Genomic DNA, 18,037 nt, shown 5'->3' with positions numbered 1-18,037 from the left:
GCAGAGGGGGAAGGAGAAGCAGACTCCCCACTAAGCAAGGAACCCAATATAGGACTCGATCTCAGGACCCCAAGACCATGTCCTGAGCCACAGACAGATGCTCAACCAACTGAGCCACCCAGGCACACTGTCCCCTTTGTTCTAAGTATTTCCATTAATGCTGTCTACTCCAGTATCAGCTTTTTTGTTGGTTACATAACACTACTGGTATACATTGAGAACACTTAGTAATTGAACTCTTACAACTTCTTAAAAAGTTCTGAGGCTAAGCCACCTTTCTTTTATTCTAAAATTGTATAGTGGGAGATTTTTAAAAAGATTTTATTTATTTATTTGGCAGAGATAATGAGAGAGAGAGAGCAACAAGCTGGGTGAGAGGCAGAGGGAGAAGCAGGCTCTCTGCTGAGCTGGGAGCCCAACACAGGGCTCGATCCTGGGACTCTGGGACCTGAGACAAAGGCAGAAGCTCAACTGACTGAGCCACCCAGGCTCCCCTATAGTTGGAGATTTTTAACTGTGTGTTTGGGATAGGGGTGCAGGTAGAAATATGTTTAGAGCCTTGATTTGGCTTAATTTGATTTCACCTTGTTAGTCCGTGGAGGTATAGTTGAATTCTAATTCTGCCATACAAAGTATTTGCATTGTATTGATCCCATAACTGTGCCATCTGTACTTTTGTTAGGTTTGCTCTCATCATTTCTATGTAAGTCATTAATAAAAATGTTATGTATGGGGCACCTGGGCGGCTCAGTCAGTTGGGCGTCTGCCTTCAGCTCAGGTCATGGTGTCAGGGTCCTAGAATCAAGCCCCGTGTTGGGCTCCCTGCTCAGCAGGGAGTCTGCTTCTCCCTTTCCCTCTGCTCCTACCCCTGCTTATGCTCTCTCTCACTCTCTCTCAAGTAAATAAAATCTTTAAAAAAATTCTAGGTAGGACAAGATCAAGGTGGGAGCTCTGTGACACACCACTAGAGTCCTTCCTAGGGGTTGACACTTATCCATCAGGCAACATTCTTTTACTAGGATACCATCCACATTTCTCCATCTTATTTATAGGCATATCATCAGTGACCTTGGCAAATGCCTTGTTGATATCCAGATACAGTATGCCTACATTTTTACTGATCTGCCAGTCCAATAGCCATGTAAAAATAAAAGTGAAATGAGATTTGTTTAACATGACTTGTTCTTAGAGAATTGGTGCTGCCTGCTCATGATTACTAACTTTTTAAAAAGTGCTTGCAAATCATCCTATTAATAACATGTTCTAGAATTGTGCATTCAGTCAACATCATATCCCTTGATCTAGTTTAAGGATCCCATGTACTTCCTGTTTCTTTTAAAAACCAAAGCCATTATGCTGTCTCCAGTCTTCTGACACATATCACCAACACCACACCTGAAACTTTAGCAACTATGGCAAGGCAATAAAATCTACAAGACTTGTCACCACTCTGGGACGGAATTTTAATTCATTTAGAACAGTTGAGTGCCTTCTTATAAATGCATTGACTATCTTAGGCTTCAGTTTATGGTTACAGGTGTTTACTTTACCCTTTCAAGTCTCTGATCATTCTTTTCCACAAGGAAAGTGAGTCATTGAGAAGGCCTCCCTGATCTCGGTCATCCAATAGGATTGCATGAGTTGTACATCTATCCATGATCTTCTTATTCTAAAAGTATATCTAAAAAACAACAACAACAACTTTATGTTGTCTTCAGCAGGTTTTTTTTTTCACGTTTCAGGCGAATTTGGGGTAGAAACCTTCTTCGCATTATTTTCATCACACCCTCTTATATTTACTTATCCTTGATTTTCATCTCTTTCTTTTGTTCCATGTTCTTTAGAAATCTAAACTGAATAGAGAGCACCCCGTGTGGGCATACTGGTTTCAATAGGCAACAAACCTTTCCAACTCTTATTCCATCTTCTTGTTTTTTAAATGTCTCAGGGCATAGAATCACACGTTCTTCACTTTAGAGAACGGTTTTCCTAAAGTCTAGGATTTTGCTTCGTAATGTACTTTTCGACTCTAAGCTACATTGGTTGCTTCCACAAAAGGTTCCCATCACCTTAACTCGCCAGTTTCTCTTCTCCAGTCAGTGGGGAAGCAAGTCTTATTTTTTCTACTTTCTCGGTAGAGAAAATTTTTTTTTCAGCAAAGGAATTTTTTTTCCTTTGAAAATTTAATTTTCAGCAAAGGAGGTTGAGGACCTGTCATATATTTGCCTTTAGTTAAATGATACATCTAGCAGTTGTCTTTAGAGTTGAAATCACTCGTGTTCACTACTCTTTACTCTTAGGACAGTTTTGTGGTCTGTGTTGGAAATAAGCATCCATTTCCTCCACCTGGACAAGTGGCTTTTTGGAGATTCTCTGGTCCACCATCTATTAGCTGTATGAACTTGGGCATACTGTGTTAACACTACCTCAGTCTTCTCATCTGGAAAATAAGAATGATAGTAGCAACATTTTCATAAGCCTGTTGTGAGGATTAAAGGAGTTAATATCCACAATGTATTTCGAGCAGCCAGGCACATATTAAGCACTTGGTAAATGTTAAAATAATAATACCAACAGTAATACACAAGAAACTCTACCTTTGTTCCTATTTTTGTTTTCATCTAATTAAAGATATTTCGACCCTTATGTTCATGCTTTCCCCAGGTAAACACAACATCATTTCACTTCCTCTCTTAGTATGCTTTTAAAAAGAACATACTCTTTTGCCACTGTCTTAGTGCAACTGGGCTGCTGTAACAAAAATTCTATAGACTGGGATTTTTAAAGAGCAGACATTTATTTCTCACAATTCTGGAGGCTGGTAACTCTGAGATCAAGGCACTGGCAAATCTGGCATCTGAATTCCTGTTTCATAGATGGCTGTCTTCTCTCTGTGTCTTCACATGGCAGAAAAGGCAAGGGAGCTCTCTGGAGTTTTCTACTCATAAGGTCCAATTTGGGAGCTCTCTACCCTCATGACCTAATCTCGTCCTAAAGGCTCCACCTCCAAATATCAACACACTGCAGATTAGATTTCAACATGTGTATTTTGGGGGATACACTCAATTTATAGCAACAACACTAAATTTATAGCAACTACCAAATTCCAATCATTAGAACCATTCCCTCCCTTAGGTTGTGATGGTACATGTCCATGAGTCTTTGTAAGACTGACCTATGATAAATCTTCAGAACAGCTTCAGATTGTTACCTGCCTTGTGTCATTCATAGAAATAATTCTGCCACTACCCAGTGTGTTCAGAATTATGTCCTGCCCTGAGCCCTCCTTTACTCAGAAATCAGCCTTTCCAGATCCTCCTCTGAGCCTTATCTTTTTTGTGGTGGGATGAGAGGAGCATCTTTCACAACAGGGAAAGAGGCACACATTTCCAAGATGGAGATAGAGAGTCTGGGTGATGTGTGTAAGTGTACATGCTCAAATAACACTGGACTAAGCTACTTAATATAGTTGTGATTTGGGACACATTACTTAACTTCCATGGGCCTCGATTCCCCATCTGTTCTGTGGAGAAAATGGCAGATCCTCCCTTGTGTGGTTGTTTTAAGAACCAAATAAGATAATCCCTGTAAAATGTCTGCTCAGAGCTGGTCACATAGAAAGTAGACACTAAACGATATTTTTTATATAAAAGCCTGGGACTGACATGCTGGCAAAGAGAAAAATTGAGGGTCACGACAATTGGAAGATCAGAAATAGCAGACAGATCAGATTTTGAACCCAGGCTGTAGGGCCAGGGTCTTTACATCCAACCACTTACTGTAGTAAGGAAGGCGAAGTGAAATAAATAACAATACCATAAGTGCTCTATTAAATTTGAGTAATTACAAGGTAGGAACACTTGGAGGTGGTAGATCTAACCCTAAGGAATTGTCGAGATAGGGAAATGGGAAAGTAGGAATTTTCCTGAGAAAATGGCCTGAAAGTAATTTATTACTACTAATAAATATAATTAATAATAAAATCATGAGGCAGCAGTAGGTGAAAAATGGAGGAAAAGGCATTCTGGGAAGAATATTACACTCGAAGGCATCATAGTGACCAGTTATCCATTTCAGTAATATTAAGACATTATCCTTTCTATTCTTCCCCTCCCTCTTCCTCCATTTGCCATTTATTTATTTTTTAAAATTTTTTAAAAAATTTTATTTATTTGTTTGAGAGAGAGAACGAGAGAGAGAGAGAGAGAGCACATGCACGAGATGGGCAAGGGGCAGAGAGAGAAGCAGACTCCCTGCCGAGCAGGAAGCATGACATGGGACTTGATCCCAGATCCCCGGGATCATGACCTGAGCCGAAGGCGGATGCTTAACCTACTGAGCCATCCAGGCGTCCCTATTTATTTTTTTTAAGATTTAATTATTTATTTGAGAGAGAGAGAATGTGTGCCTGAGAGCAAATGGGGGGAGGGGCAGAGGGCAGAGCCTAATGCGGGACTCCATCCCAAAACCCTGACATCTTGACCTGAGTCAAAATCATAAGTCAGATTGTTAACTCACTGAGCCACCCAGGTGCCCTTCCATTTGCCATGTAAACCCTTTACTAGGTTGTCTGGTCTAGATATACTGGTCTGATATATTCCTTTTTATACTAATAAGAGATCATTCTGGAACCAAAGTCCATAATTTTTAAGCTATGATCCAGAAATCAAAATTTTATTCTGAAACTCCTGCTGTTAAATTGCCATATTCTCCTTTCTTGTCCAGAGACTCATCCTTGGATATACTTCAGTTTGCAGATCCTTTTATTCTGATTCTTCTCCAGAAAGTCTCTCTTCCCCTGCCTGTGGGATGAGCCTCAATCCCAAAACTGTTCTATACTTTTAGTAGTACAGTGTTATACCTTCTTCATGAAAGTTGGAATAGTGGTTAAGAGTTTTGATTGTAGCAGCCAAAAAAATGTGGGTTTGAGTTTCAGTTCTGCTCCCTATTAATTGTCTGTATTTGGGCAAATTATTGCACCTTTCTGAACCTTAGTTTCCTGACCTGGAAACTGGGTTAATAATACTCATTTTCATATGGTTGTTAACAAGGATTATTTTAGACCTCACATGTGATTTGCCCTCATTTTACTTTCCTCCCTCTTTCTGTTATTCCTCTGCATCATATTCCTCCTTTCTCCATTCCATTGGTACTGGCTTTTGTTCCATTCTAGCTTCTCAGAATCCTGACTGAACCGCTTTCCTTTCAGTGTTGGTCTCTCAATTCTGTCCACACACTTTGTATGTGAGTAGATTGCTCTGCCTTTAACACAGGGCTAAATGGAGTAGTACTCATTTCTATCAGGAACTCAAACATAACCTATTCCCCACAGAAAACTGGGACAGTTCTCTTAGCTGCTTGACCTCTTCATCCGGATTTACTTTGAAATGAAACTATGGCCATTTTTAGTTTCTCTTATTTATTCTCTTTGCTACTCCACAATTCAAACTCCTAACTCAAACTTCACTTGATACTCTTACTCATGGGGAATTTTTGGCCAAGTGTTGGCTCTAGACCTTTACTTGGACCAGCCCTAAGAGATGATGATGGACATTAACCATGATCTACTCACCGTAATGAGTCTTACTAAAAGATTTTGCTGTGATATTTAATACTATTGAGAACTTGGATTTGATATTAACATAACTGCTTCAACTCACAAAGACAAATCAGAATTGTGTGGAGGAGTCATGCCTGGTCAGATGAGGGGGTAGCAGCTATTTTCATTGACTTTTAGTGTATTCTGACAGATGGCTGTAGCTTGGTATGAGGCTAACTGCCCTTGCTGGCTTTAGGCCAGTGTGACAGTCAACAGGGTTATTTTTACAAAAGAAGAGTCAGGGCCATTGACGGAGGAAATGTTGGCAAAGAATGGAAAGAAATGAAATCTATATGACCTATGTTTGTGACCCGACTTTTAGAGCTAGTGTCTATCTTGGAGAAATAAGAAGAAATATTCATTAATAGTGATGGCAGTGATTAGTGATGGCAGTGATTTAAGTATCTATGGAGTAATACTCCTTAAATATTAACCCATAAATGTAAGTTCTCCAGTGGTAGTTATATTTCTTTGTTACAGTACTGCTAAAATATACCTAACATTTATAAGTAAGATTTTTTTCTTTAGTACATTTGCAATGGAAAAGTAGATTTAGAGACATACCTTTTTCTTTCAATAATGACTAAAGAAAAAAAAGCTCAGAATGTACATATTCAGTGCTTAGATCTAACAATATCTCATGCTTTAATCCTTTAACAGCACTGGGGTTAGCAAAATCTATCTTCAGCCACAGATTTAAAGATTCTTTTTAAGACGGGAAAAGATTTCGTAGAACTAATCTATGCCCTATAAATCCTGTTTACTACAGATGAGCAGGAATCAACCAAGCTTTTCAGCCTACACCAAATGATGGATGTGGAATACGTTGAATTTACATGAAGGAGAATTCTGTAGCCTTAAAAATATATTTTACATAGGGAGAGTAAAAATAGATCTATAATAGTGTATTGTGCTAAAGCAGTGAAGAGCAGTATTTTGGAGATTATCGTGATACAGTCTCTAGTCACTTTGGTGGTGGTATTATTTTTTAAAAATGCTTTTGATTTGAATATTTTCAGTTTCACTTTCAAAAGTATAAGCCATAGGCAAACATAATGTGTTTCATTTTATACGGAAAGGAAATTTCACCATAGGTGAGATGAAATCTGGTGTTAATATGGAAACATTTTTTAGCAATTCAAATGTGAATCTAAACAGATGTTTTAGGGAATTTTTTAAAAAATGAGTTGGTTGGTGAAATATGTGAGTGTAGCAAACCAAAATTAAGGTTTTTTTAAGATTTTTATTTATTTATTTGAGAGAGAGAGAGGCAGAGGGAGAGGGAGAAGCAGGCTCCCCATTGAGCAGGGAGCTCAATGCAGGGCTTGATCCCAGGGGATCATGATCTGAGCAGAAGACAGATGCCCAACCAGCTCAGCCACCCAGGTGCCCCCAAGATTAAATTTTTTTTAAGATTATTTATTTATTTATTTGACAGACAGAGATCACAAGTAGGCAGAGAGGCAGGCGGGGGGAGGGGGGAAGCAGGCTCCCTGCTGAGCAGAGAGCCTGATGCGGGGCTTGATCCCAGGACCCTGAGATCATGACCTGAGCTGAAGGCAGGGGCTTTAACCCACTGAGCCACCCAGGGGCCCCCCAAGATTAAATTTTAAAGGAATCTCTGTACAAGAATTTTTGCCTCCCCTCCATCATATATACTCACCCATCCTGGGTTGTATATTTAAAATAGAAATGTCTGGTTTTGATCAAGAGAGATACTAGTTCTTGAAAATTTCATTGACTACAAAGTTACTTATCCAGTTAATCATAATAAATATTTTCATTGCCATGTCAAGTTAATAGACACTTGTCTGTTACATTTTACTAGAAGTATGAAATATATTCGAAGTAACAAAGAATGATTTTCCTGTCAATTATTCTCATTTTCTACAGAGGTGTGTGTGTGTATGTGTGTGTCTGTGTCTGTGTGTGGGTGTGTGTGTGTGTGTATCAAAGACATTCTACTAAACATCTCCCTTTGGGAGAACCCAGATGGCTCTTTATGAATTCTACAACACAAAAATGTTTGTAGCTTTAAAAGTAGAAGATAAGATCAGGTTAAGTCTTGAGGTCTTTGAAATGTCTCTATAAGAATTGTAAAAGTGTGGTACTGACTATTCCATTTAAAGAACAAGAAAACTCAAAAAGAATTGCCCCCTTTGGTGAAGAGATAAGCAAATAAACAGTAATATCTGCTTCTCCAATCTGTTAATCTTTTTTGGTGTGATATCTGAGTATATAAAAATGTGTGTAATGTGAATATTTAAAATGAAAAACAGTTCAATATAAATACTATGATAAATTAATTCTAGCATAAATAGGTTTTCATAAATTTTGACAAATATTGGTTGAGTGCCCACCATGGATCAGCCAGTATTCTAGTTGCTGAGGCTACAACAGAGAACAAAACAGACAAAACCCCTGCCTTTATGGAGCTTGCATTCTAGTGGAGGAGCCAGCCTTTATCCTCAGATTTAATTATGTTGGGGCTAATAATATTGTAGGAACAGGGATCTATAGATGTAGTATGAGAGAAGGAGGAGAGGAGTCAAAAATACCTCTTAGAAGCCTTTCTTAACCTGCCTTTGCTTTCCCACAGCACCTTTCATAGAATTTTCCCTTATCTGTGGGCTCCCAGCATCCTGTGCATATGCCTATGAGGACCTTATTTCATTGTATATTTGCACTCTCCAAATATTTTATTTAATTCTCTTTATTTGCTGTTGCAACTTGAGTGAAGGACTATGTCTTCCTTTTTTGCTTTGATTCCTCAGTGCTTAGATAATATTGTTCAACAAAAATTTTGTAAGGTATATGGACAGACAGAGTGAGCAGAGAATTATAGATGAAGATTTCTGAAATTGGAAATAGTGGTTGGAGCAGATAATGAGGTTTTTGGGGGGAATATTGAAACATCCATGTGGGACATCCATACTGGAAATGCTCAATATCTAATAAATAGTTGAAAATAAGGATCTGGGTCCCAGGAGAGAAAGAATGAGAAAGTTTTCCTCCTACCACTTACCAAATGCTTGCTCTATGTTGAACATTTCATCAAGCTATTATCACATTTATTCTTAACTTACATTTTTTTAAACTGAGGCTTAAAGAAGTTGAACAATATGTTGCAAGGTCACCAGTTAGTATGTAATGGAGCTAGTTCACTACTGTGTCTGTCTGATTCCAGAACTCATGATAGACATGAATTATGGAGAATCTCATGGGTAGACATAATAATTGAATTTCCATGAGTGATGGAGGAAACACTGAAAAACCTAGACAGAGTTTAGTGCAAGAAGAAGACCATAAACCAAACCATCACACCATTTACATCTTAGAGTAGTTCATGAAAGAAAATAAGCCAGCAAAGATAATTGAGGAGTAATCATGGAAGAGAAGACACAACAGAAACAAATTCAAGGATATCATCATCACCATTTCAAATGCTTCAGAGGAGTGAACTTGAATGTGATGAGAAGAGACCATTCTTTCTGTCAACTACAGACTTGTTGACTTTGAAGCAGCCAATTTCAGTAGAATGATGAGACTGAAGCTAGACAGCAGTGGGTTGAAAGAATTGGTAAATGGTGAGAAAATGGAAGTGGAAGGTAGACTACACTTCTGAAATGGAATAGTAGATTGAGAAGAAGCTGAATTAGGACAAAATTTTCATATAAATTGAAAGGAGGAAATAAAGAGGTGGGGCTACATTCAATGTGGAGGTAGATAGTAGTCACCAGTAGAGCAGTGTAGTTGATAGAAAGAAACCAACAGACCAAGTTGGAGATCAAGTTTCCTTACTGGTAACAAACATGGAAACTTGCAGGAATGGTCACATAATGCAAAAGAACCCTGAATGATCCCTCACAGTGGTAGAGGTTTTCCAGGTTGCCAGGTTTCAACAAGGGAATACAGCTGATGATGCCACCACCTCTGGGGATTATAAGTCCCTTAGTGCAAGATGTTTGCTTTTCCTATTCTTCTAGTAGAGGGTGGCCCTAAACCCTTTCACCCTTATTTAACATTGACTCAAATATAAGTCATATTTCATAAAAGGGCAAGCAGGTATCACTGGCCAACTCAAGATTATCATTTAGACTTCCTGTCTCCATCTGTCATACACAAAACACTAGGTAGTCCTCTGTTGCTAATGAAGATACTTAATAGTGACATATGTACACACAGGGCTTTCATAGACATTATAAAAGCTAACTTATGATTATTTTCAATTCAACTATCAAAATATCAAGTATAACATAAAAACACAGATATCACTGATTCTTTCCTTTTGTAGCATAATATTACTCTCCCAAATAAATTGACTTTCTCTTCTGAAAGAAAATATTCACACTCTGCTATTTCCCCTACCTTTCTACTAAAATAATTGTTTTCCTTTAAAATCTGTAACAGTCTTATTCTTCCACATTTTGTCATTCAGTATAGTATTTTACGGTAAAATGGCTGGTTACTTTTTAATAGATACATTTGCAACTAAATGCTTTTTCTTATTTTCCATCTTCCTAAGACTCAGACCATAGACAATATATATATATATTGTGTGTATATATATATATATATAGATATATCTATCTATCTATCTATATATCTGTGTGCAAATGTGTGTATATGTGCCTATGTTAGTGTGCATGTATAAGTTTCTGTTCTTCAGAGTCCTTCTGCTGGTTATTTCATTTTAACTCGAAACAACCCTGGGAAGGTAGACATAATAGAAATTATGCCCAGCTTAAAAATAAGGAAACTAAGTCATGGGAAATTTTACTAATGTGTCCCTATGGCAGTTTAGAGCAAGAATTGGAGCTAGAATTCAAATCTCCCTGCAGCCAATCCAATATTCTTTGCACTCTAACAGTTTGTCTCTGGAATGTAAGCTAGCCCTTTTGTATTTCAGTGAATATTTATAGTTTAGCTAAATTTCCCTGCCTGGAGATGTAATCTACGTTTTATTCTATTTATATTAAAATCTTGATGAGCCTAATGCCCAGAAAACTGGGGGTTCTGGTTAATTGGATTTGGTGAATAGCTTAAGGTTAAATAGAGCTTTTAAAAATTGCCACTCTTGTTGGAAATCATTCTTAAATATGAATCTACTTTCCATTTTAATCCAAATGATCATAATTTAATCTAGTATAATTGAAAATCTTACGTTAAGTAGGGGTTGTCATTCTGAACATGATTTTTTATTGTATAGAACTTTGGATGTAGAAAATATTGTAGCGTGAACAAAATGCATTGTGGTTCCAAGATATCCTTTGTGAATTTTGGGTGGCCTTTCCTGAGTAGTTGAAAAAGCACTGGATTTAGAATTGGAAATCTTGAGTCCAAGTCCAATTCTGCCACTAAATAGCTATGTGACCTTGATAATGTCTCTTTCTTCCTCTCCAACCTCATTTTGCACAACAGTCAGGTGAGGGAATAAAGCTAAATAGTATTTGATGTCTTTTCGGCCTTTACTTTCTCTGTTATTCTGTAGCTTGCATTCTTGTCATTTGCTCTTCTGCTGAAAGAATCCTGCTCAGGGTAGGTTTCCAGTTAGTTGGATTCTAATTACAAGATTACAGAATCTAAGTGAGGTTCCCTAATAAGTCAGATAAACTGAAGTTAAACAGTCATGATTCCTTTAAAATTTCCAGAAGCCAAGAAGAAATGAGGAAAACACTGCACATCCCTGTCAGAGGTAGCGCTAATGGCAGACAAACATAGGAAACCAATCTTAGGCCAGTATAAGACTAGTCTGTGAACATGTTTTACCCAATTCACATAGGTGCTCAATAAAAGTTTATTAAATACATGAATTTAAAAGCAAAACCCTTTATAGAGACAGGATTCAAGATGCAACACCTCATAAAGAAGTCTGTCTTGCCTTGTGTCATATTGTGAAGCCCCCAATGTTTCAGTGTTTTCTTTCAACTTGTAATTTTCTGTCTAATTAAGAAATAAATTTAACTTTACTTTATGTTTCTTATTCAAAGATAAAAATATAACCTCTGTTGGGTTTAAGTTCCAGCCAGCCACTTCTATACTCCATCCTGTGAATCCATGATGATACTTTTTTCTGAGTACTGACAATGATGCAGAAAGAAAATAAGTTTAGACTCAATATTATATTTGCCAAATAGAGATGTATATTTAGAGGTCAGAGAAGTGCATGGAATCATTATATTCTTGAAATTAACCTGACCTTGTTTATCTCCTTGTGCTGTCCTTTAATAATTAAAGCAAACCAATGGGTTTCTTCTTTGTACTCTTGAATCCACGCAGCATGGGACCAGAGAGAACATTTCCTTGGAAGGAATGCCTGGTTTCCACAAATTCTCCTGTGTTCACGTGGGGTTTTAGTTTCTGAGCTTTAGAGCATGGCACAAAGCTAAATTTGACTATTTCTTAGGTGACCTAACCTGAAGAGGATTAATGTTGTTTCAATTGCTATGATTATTGTATGTTCTGCATGTTTTAATCAGTATATCAGGGTTTGGATTTATGCCTTGTGACAGTTCTTGAGAGGTACAATTTGAACAGCAATTCTAAAAATTGAAAGTAGAAATGTTTTCTATTCTCCATATCTTACAAAGATTTCCTTGTTTGTAAGTAGGAGTTGGAGGTAATTATGAGTGAGCCGAATGTGCTCTCCCACCCCAGGATTCAGGGTGTTTGCTTGGATAATAAACCAATCCAAAGTGCAGATAGCCTCAAGGGAGGAACAGCTGTGAGGTTGGATGGAAGATAAGATCATGAGTGACTGGCAAGAAAATCTTTATTTCTGGGAGTCTTATAAAGAATGACAGATTCCCTCCCATAGGGATGTTGAATACTTCAAAAATGTATGCTCCAATCAGAGGAATAGTTTTTGACCAATGTTTCTCAACCTCACTATGGCATTTCAGGCTGTATGATTCTTTGTTGTGGGCACTTTCCCATGCATAATAGAATGTTTAGCAGCATTCCTAGCCTCTTACCCACTAGATGCCAGGAGCAACTTCCCCCTAGTTGTGTCAACCAAGCATGTCTCCAGACAATGCTAAATGTCCCTTGTGGGCCAATTCATCCCAAATTGACAAACACCATTTTAGACTAATGGTGAGACAAAATCTTTTGTTTCCTTACCTACTCACTTTACTCAACTTCTCTTAAGATTCTAGCAGTTTCTTTTGTTCCCTTCCCATCTTCCCTCTTCATATTCCTTTCTTCTGAAGACTTTGTTAGTGGGTTTAGATAATTCTCTACTTTATAGTATAATTTGTGTTGGAAACTGCTATTATAAATTGAATGTTTGGATCTCCCCAAAATGCATCTATTGAAAACCAAGATGATGGTATTAGATGGGGCCTCTGGGAGATGATTAGGTCCTTAGGTCCTGAGGGTGGAGCCTTCATGAATGGGGACTAGTGCCCTTATGAAAGAAGCCTCCGATTGCTCTCTGGCCCCTTCCACCCACTAGATGCCCACAGCAGAATGGGGAACAGTCTGTAACCCAGAAGAGGCCCTTCACCAGAACCCTCCCATGCTGGCACCTCGATCTCAGACTTCCAGCTTCCAGAAGTGTAAGAAATATATTTCTGTTGTTTATAAATAACGAACTGAAGTTGATGGTATTTTGTTATAGCAGTTCTAACAGACTAAAGCAACCACTAAACTAAATCCATTTAGCTCTAAGGTTTCCCCACCCCCACCAATTGGTTTCCTTTTCATATAGAGGTAACTCCTTATATAACTTTATCCCCAATTAACTTGTCATATCCTGTGTTTCTGTGTGAGAGTCTTAAGCAAGAGAATATATTTTTGACTGTGTATCAGTTTGTATATATACTTAATTGGCCTGTTTACTGGGAATACAAAACCTGGAAAAAGCAGTGTATCACTGCTGACTATTTGGATCAGATCCAGACAGGGGAGCCCCAGGTGACCTCCAAAGCCACTAACAAATGATCCTCTACCCTGGCATATATAGCCATATCTATCTATCAAATTTCCTTTCTTATTCTATTCCTTTTTCTTCTATGCTCTTCATTCTCCCTTTGTTCATTCTTTGTTCTCTCTCTCTTGAATTTACTTTAGATCTACACTACTCTTGGGCATTTCATAGCTCTTCTGATATTGTTCTTTGCTGAAAAGCTTACAGGGACACAGAAGCCTGAAAGAAAATGGCACATTTGGGAAACCACGCATGACAGGATGACCAGAGCTTAGAGTGCATTGGAAATAATGGCAGTAGTGAGTTTGAGAGCCCTGCGGATGCCAGACTGTAAAGGACCTTATAAAGTAGTACATCTTCATTCCAAAAATAGGAAAAACACATTAAAGTAACTACAAATGCCACTACCCAAAGATAGTTACTGTTAAGATTTCCATGTTTTCTTCTACATCTGATCTCTGTAGAGTAAGGATTTAGAGTTGGAGTTGTTTGTGTGTGAGAGAGTGCATGTGTGTGTGTGTGTGTGACTGAGTGTGTGTGTGAGTGTGTGTGTGAGGGGACAGCACCTAGCTTTGCTTATACTGTATGAATTCTGTTTTTTCTGCCAACATGGAAAATTATTTATTGCCTTAGAAATTATTTGGTTAATGAAACAGAAATGTTTTAAAATTAAATCAGGTAAAGAGGAGGTTTTTTAAAAAATGATATAAGATAATCTCCCAGGGAAAGAAAAGGACAATGAATACAGCCATGCCTAAAGAGAGATGGAACTCTCTCCATTGTTCTCCTGCTTTCTGGAGCCACGTGATGTCTCATTACTGTTTCTTTCTGCACAAATTCTCTCTTCTCAGGCATCACTTTAGATGGAATTTGTTTATCTGTTCCCCTATCATGTTGTAACTCCCGCTCTGGCTCAACATAACTTTCATCTTGGCTTCCCTAAGTGACTGAGTTTCTGTGTCTAGATTTCTGAGAGAGGGAGAAGGAGAGAATACGATTGTCTCCAAGGTTGGTTATCCAGTTCTGCTGCAGTTAACTCTGATTACAAGCAATGCGGAGTGGGATTGGGACAGTCATGGATAAGGGTGCTCTGTCCAGGCTCTGCTGAGAGACAATGATCAGCATAATATGCTTATGTGGTTGAAAATTCTTTTAGCAATAATCGCGCCTCGGATAAACCTCATTGGCTACAATACTGCCACTGCGCAAAGCTGTGGTTGAAAATTCTTAATACAACTTCATAATATTCCATGGAATGAACATACTAGCCCCCCCCCCCATATTTGAGTCTGGTCTTTTAGTCGTCAGGTGAGTAAGGAGACTGAGGATCCTGGATGGAAGAGTTCTAGGGAAGAAGACTGAAATATCAGATATCACTTTTGCTCACACTTCCCATGAGCCAGAATTCACATGACCATACCTAATGGAAATGTGACTGGGAAATATAGTCCATGTGCCCAGGAAATAAGGCGAACAAGGATGCTGGTGAGGAACAGACAGCTTCTGCCTCAGGCCGTTTCTTTGATTTTGAGATTGATAGTTCACAGGACAGCCATGCCTTTTGTCAGTCTGTCCCTCAGAGAAATGTTAGACTGGATAGGTTAGAGGACCGATTTGAGTGTCATTTCTTACTTTAAAGCATTATAAAGCATTTTTGCCTTTAATGTACATGTATGAGTAAGACAAACCACTGAAAGCTAATATAAGACTAATGTTGATCAACACCCTTCAAACAGTGCATTAGAATGATTATCTGTATTTTCAACCTGAAGAACTTAGTGGGAAATGCTTAGGTTCTCTCCTTATTATACTCCTTTGAAATACTCTTTCTTTAAAATCAGGTGTCCTTGTCAATAGATTATGGTTCAATTGAAACAAATACAGAAATGTTTGCCATGTCGCCTGGCTCTTAACATAAATGGGGAAAATACATATCTGTAGAAAATGAGGACAAATAAAAAAGTAATCAAGGCATAGAATACTCTGCCCACTACCCACTTCTCTAAAAAGAAAAATAAATAAGCCAAGTAACCAGTGAAACCAAGTCTATAAAACCAGCAGGTTGCTCTGATAAGTAAAATTGGCAGTGGACATTGAGTTTTTGTAAAGAGACGTAAAATCTAATTTCTTCCCAAAATCAAGATTTTTTTTTTAAATCCCAGAAAGTTTGGGGCCTGGTTTAATTTTAAACATGTACCCATAAATTCTGCCTTGATCACATGTTTATTCCCATTTAAAATGGTCCCTGTTGGGAGATGAACTACTGAAAACTCTGGAGCAGCATTCCACTATTCCTTCATGGAAATGATGTATACAATCAAAAGAGGATTCAAAATCTCACCCACCAACGGCTTTGTAAATTTTTTTGAGTTTGAAGAGAGATTACAGCTTTCACAGCATACCTTAGGAACTAAATTAAGTATAAAGAAAATGAAAAATTGGTAAGCTTACTTATCTAAGTAAATAATTTTTATGTTTTGGCCTGAGCATTTTCATACAGGAACATTTACATTAATAGAAAATATTAATTTGATATTTACCCCTCAACTAGTGTAGGATTTTTTAATAAAAATTTTTTAAATTAAAGTTATATCTACAGAGAATGGATCTAACTTGGAAAATGAGGATGAGAGTGTGTCTTGAAAAGGCATTATTATAAAATAGAGGATGATTGTTTATTTTAATTTATTTTGGGGTCTACTAAAGCAACTCGATCAAACAGAATATATAATAATTTCTTTCTCCAATCTTTATATATTTATGCCAGCACACCTAGCTCAAACTTATCTCTGAATATCCTGTTACAGAAATGTTTAATATATATAGGGAAGTCTGATAACACTGTTACATAAAAGATGTTCTGATGTCTTTCATATTCTAAAAAGGAAGACATGACAATTAGCTCACTGTGTACCTTCCTGATATCATTTTGTCATTTCTGTAATTTTAAGACTTGATACAAACATTTCCATAAAAACATCTTCAGTGGAATACTAAACATATATATTCAGTTTGAGAAGAAAATACCAAATGATCACATGAGTTAAGAAGATTTTGTTACACTGGTGATTAACATCATGAATCACACCAGTGATGTCATAAGTTAATATGAAGTTAATGTGTACACAGTGGTTAAGTAAATGGGTTTTATTGTTCATGCATGAATTTTTTTAAAGGTTTTTTATTTATTTATTTGACAGAGAGAGAGATCACAAGTAGGCAGAGAGGCAGGCAGAGAGAGAGGAGGAAGCAGGCTCCCCGCAGAGCAGAGAGCCCGATGCGGGGCTCGATCCCAGGACCCTGAGATCATGACCTGAGCCGAAGGCAGCGGCTTAATCCACTGAGCCACCCAGGCGCCCCTCATGCATGAATTTTAAAATATTTATTGAGCACCTACTATTTGCTATGCACCATTCTAGATGCTGAGGATACAGCGGTAAATAAGACAGACACTTCTACTCTCATGTAGCTTACGTCCAGTAATCAACAAAACTGAAGTAGATTCCCAGCTCGGTCACTTACCAGTTGTGTGACCTTGGGAAATTTACGTAACTTTAATAGCTGATTCTCAGCCTCCTAAACTGTAAAATATGCACAATATCACCTTCCTTTATGGGGTTATTGTGAGGATTCAGTGATTAAGAAGCACAAAGTATTTTAGCAGAGTGCATAGTACATAGATGTGGTTTAGTGTATGGTCATTGCTGTTGCCATTATTATTAGCAGCGAGTATTCTTAATTATTAGTATTTTTTATTAACAATGATTCATTACCCAAATGTCTTACAAAAAGAGATGAAATACGAATCAACTATTTCTTTGATTCATTCCTTTTAGATTATGTAAAAACAAAATGAAAGCTTATAGTTGCCCTTTTACATTCAATAAACCAAGAGATATTTGCTCACAAGTGAAACTTATTTTAGAGTTCCCAAGCCTCATTCATTCTGTACAGTGAATCAAGAGCTTTTTAGAAGAAGCAAAGGCATCATACAAATCAATATATATTCATTGAGTACCTTTGAAGTATGAGACAACATACGTAGAAATTAAGACTTAGTCCCTGCGCTCAAGGAATGAACAATACATGCAGGGTAGATATTCTGATTAAAAGAAGAGTGGGAGTAATAGCCACAAAAAGATTTTTAAAATAGCTCTCCTGTTAGCTACAAACTACTCACTTGCACAATCACAATATCAGTCTAAACCATACAGCATTGCCATTCAAGTATAAACTGTAGAACTAATGCTTAAACCTAGAAAAATTAAGGCGTAGATGGGTAACCTGAAACTCTTTAAAAAGAAAAAAATTCTTAAAAATAAACAACAGGGAGAGAGTATAGATTTTTTTATAAACACTTAGTATGTAATGTTTGGAGGGGATATATGGGCAGGAATGGCTTAAAATTTGGAAGAAAGAACTCTCTAGCAATTAAAATGAAATCCTCCCTTATGTAGCCGTTAGGAGAGAAATACAATTTGTTACCCCAGGAAACTTGTCCAAGCTGG

General features: G+C 37.5%; 1 protein-coding gene and 1 pseudogene across 1 annotated transcript in view; one reads left to right on the top strand and one right to left on the bottom strand.

Moving 5' to 3' along the window:
- Positions 1 to 18,037, top strand: part of TENM1 (teneurin transmembrane protein 1) — an 811,134-nt gene that overhangs the window by 466,006 nt on the left and 327,091 nt on the right. The gene's annotated exons all lie outside the window — the stretch shown is intronic.
- Positions 14,629 to 14,742, bottom strand: LOC123935628 (annotated as a pseudogene).

The sequence above is a fragment of the Meles meles genome, chromosome X (assembly GCF_922984935.1).
Source record: "Meles meles chromosome X, mMelMel3.1 paternal haplotype, whole genome shotgun sequence".
NCBI classification, from domain to species: domain Eukaryota; kingdom Metazoa; phylum Chordata; class Mammalia; order Carnivora; family Mustelidae; genus Meles; species Meles meles.
The sequence above is the reverse complement of the archived record's forward strand: the minus strand, read 5'-3'. Positions and strand labels throughout refer to the sequence as shown.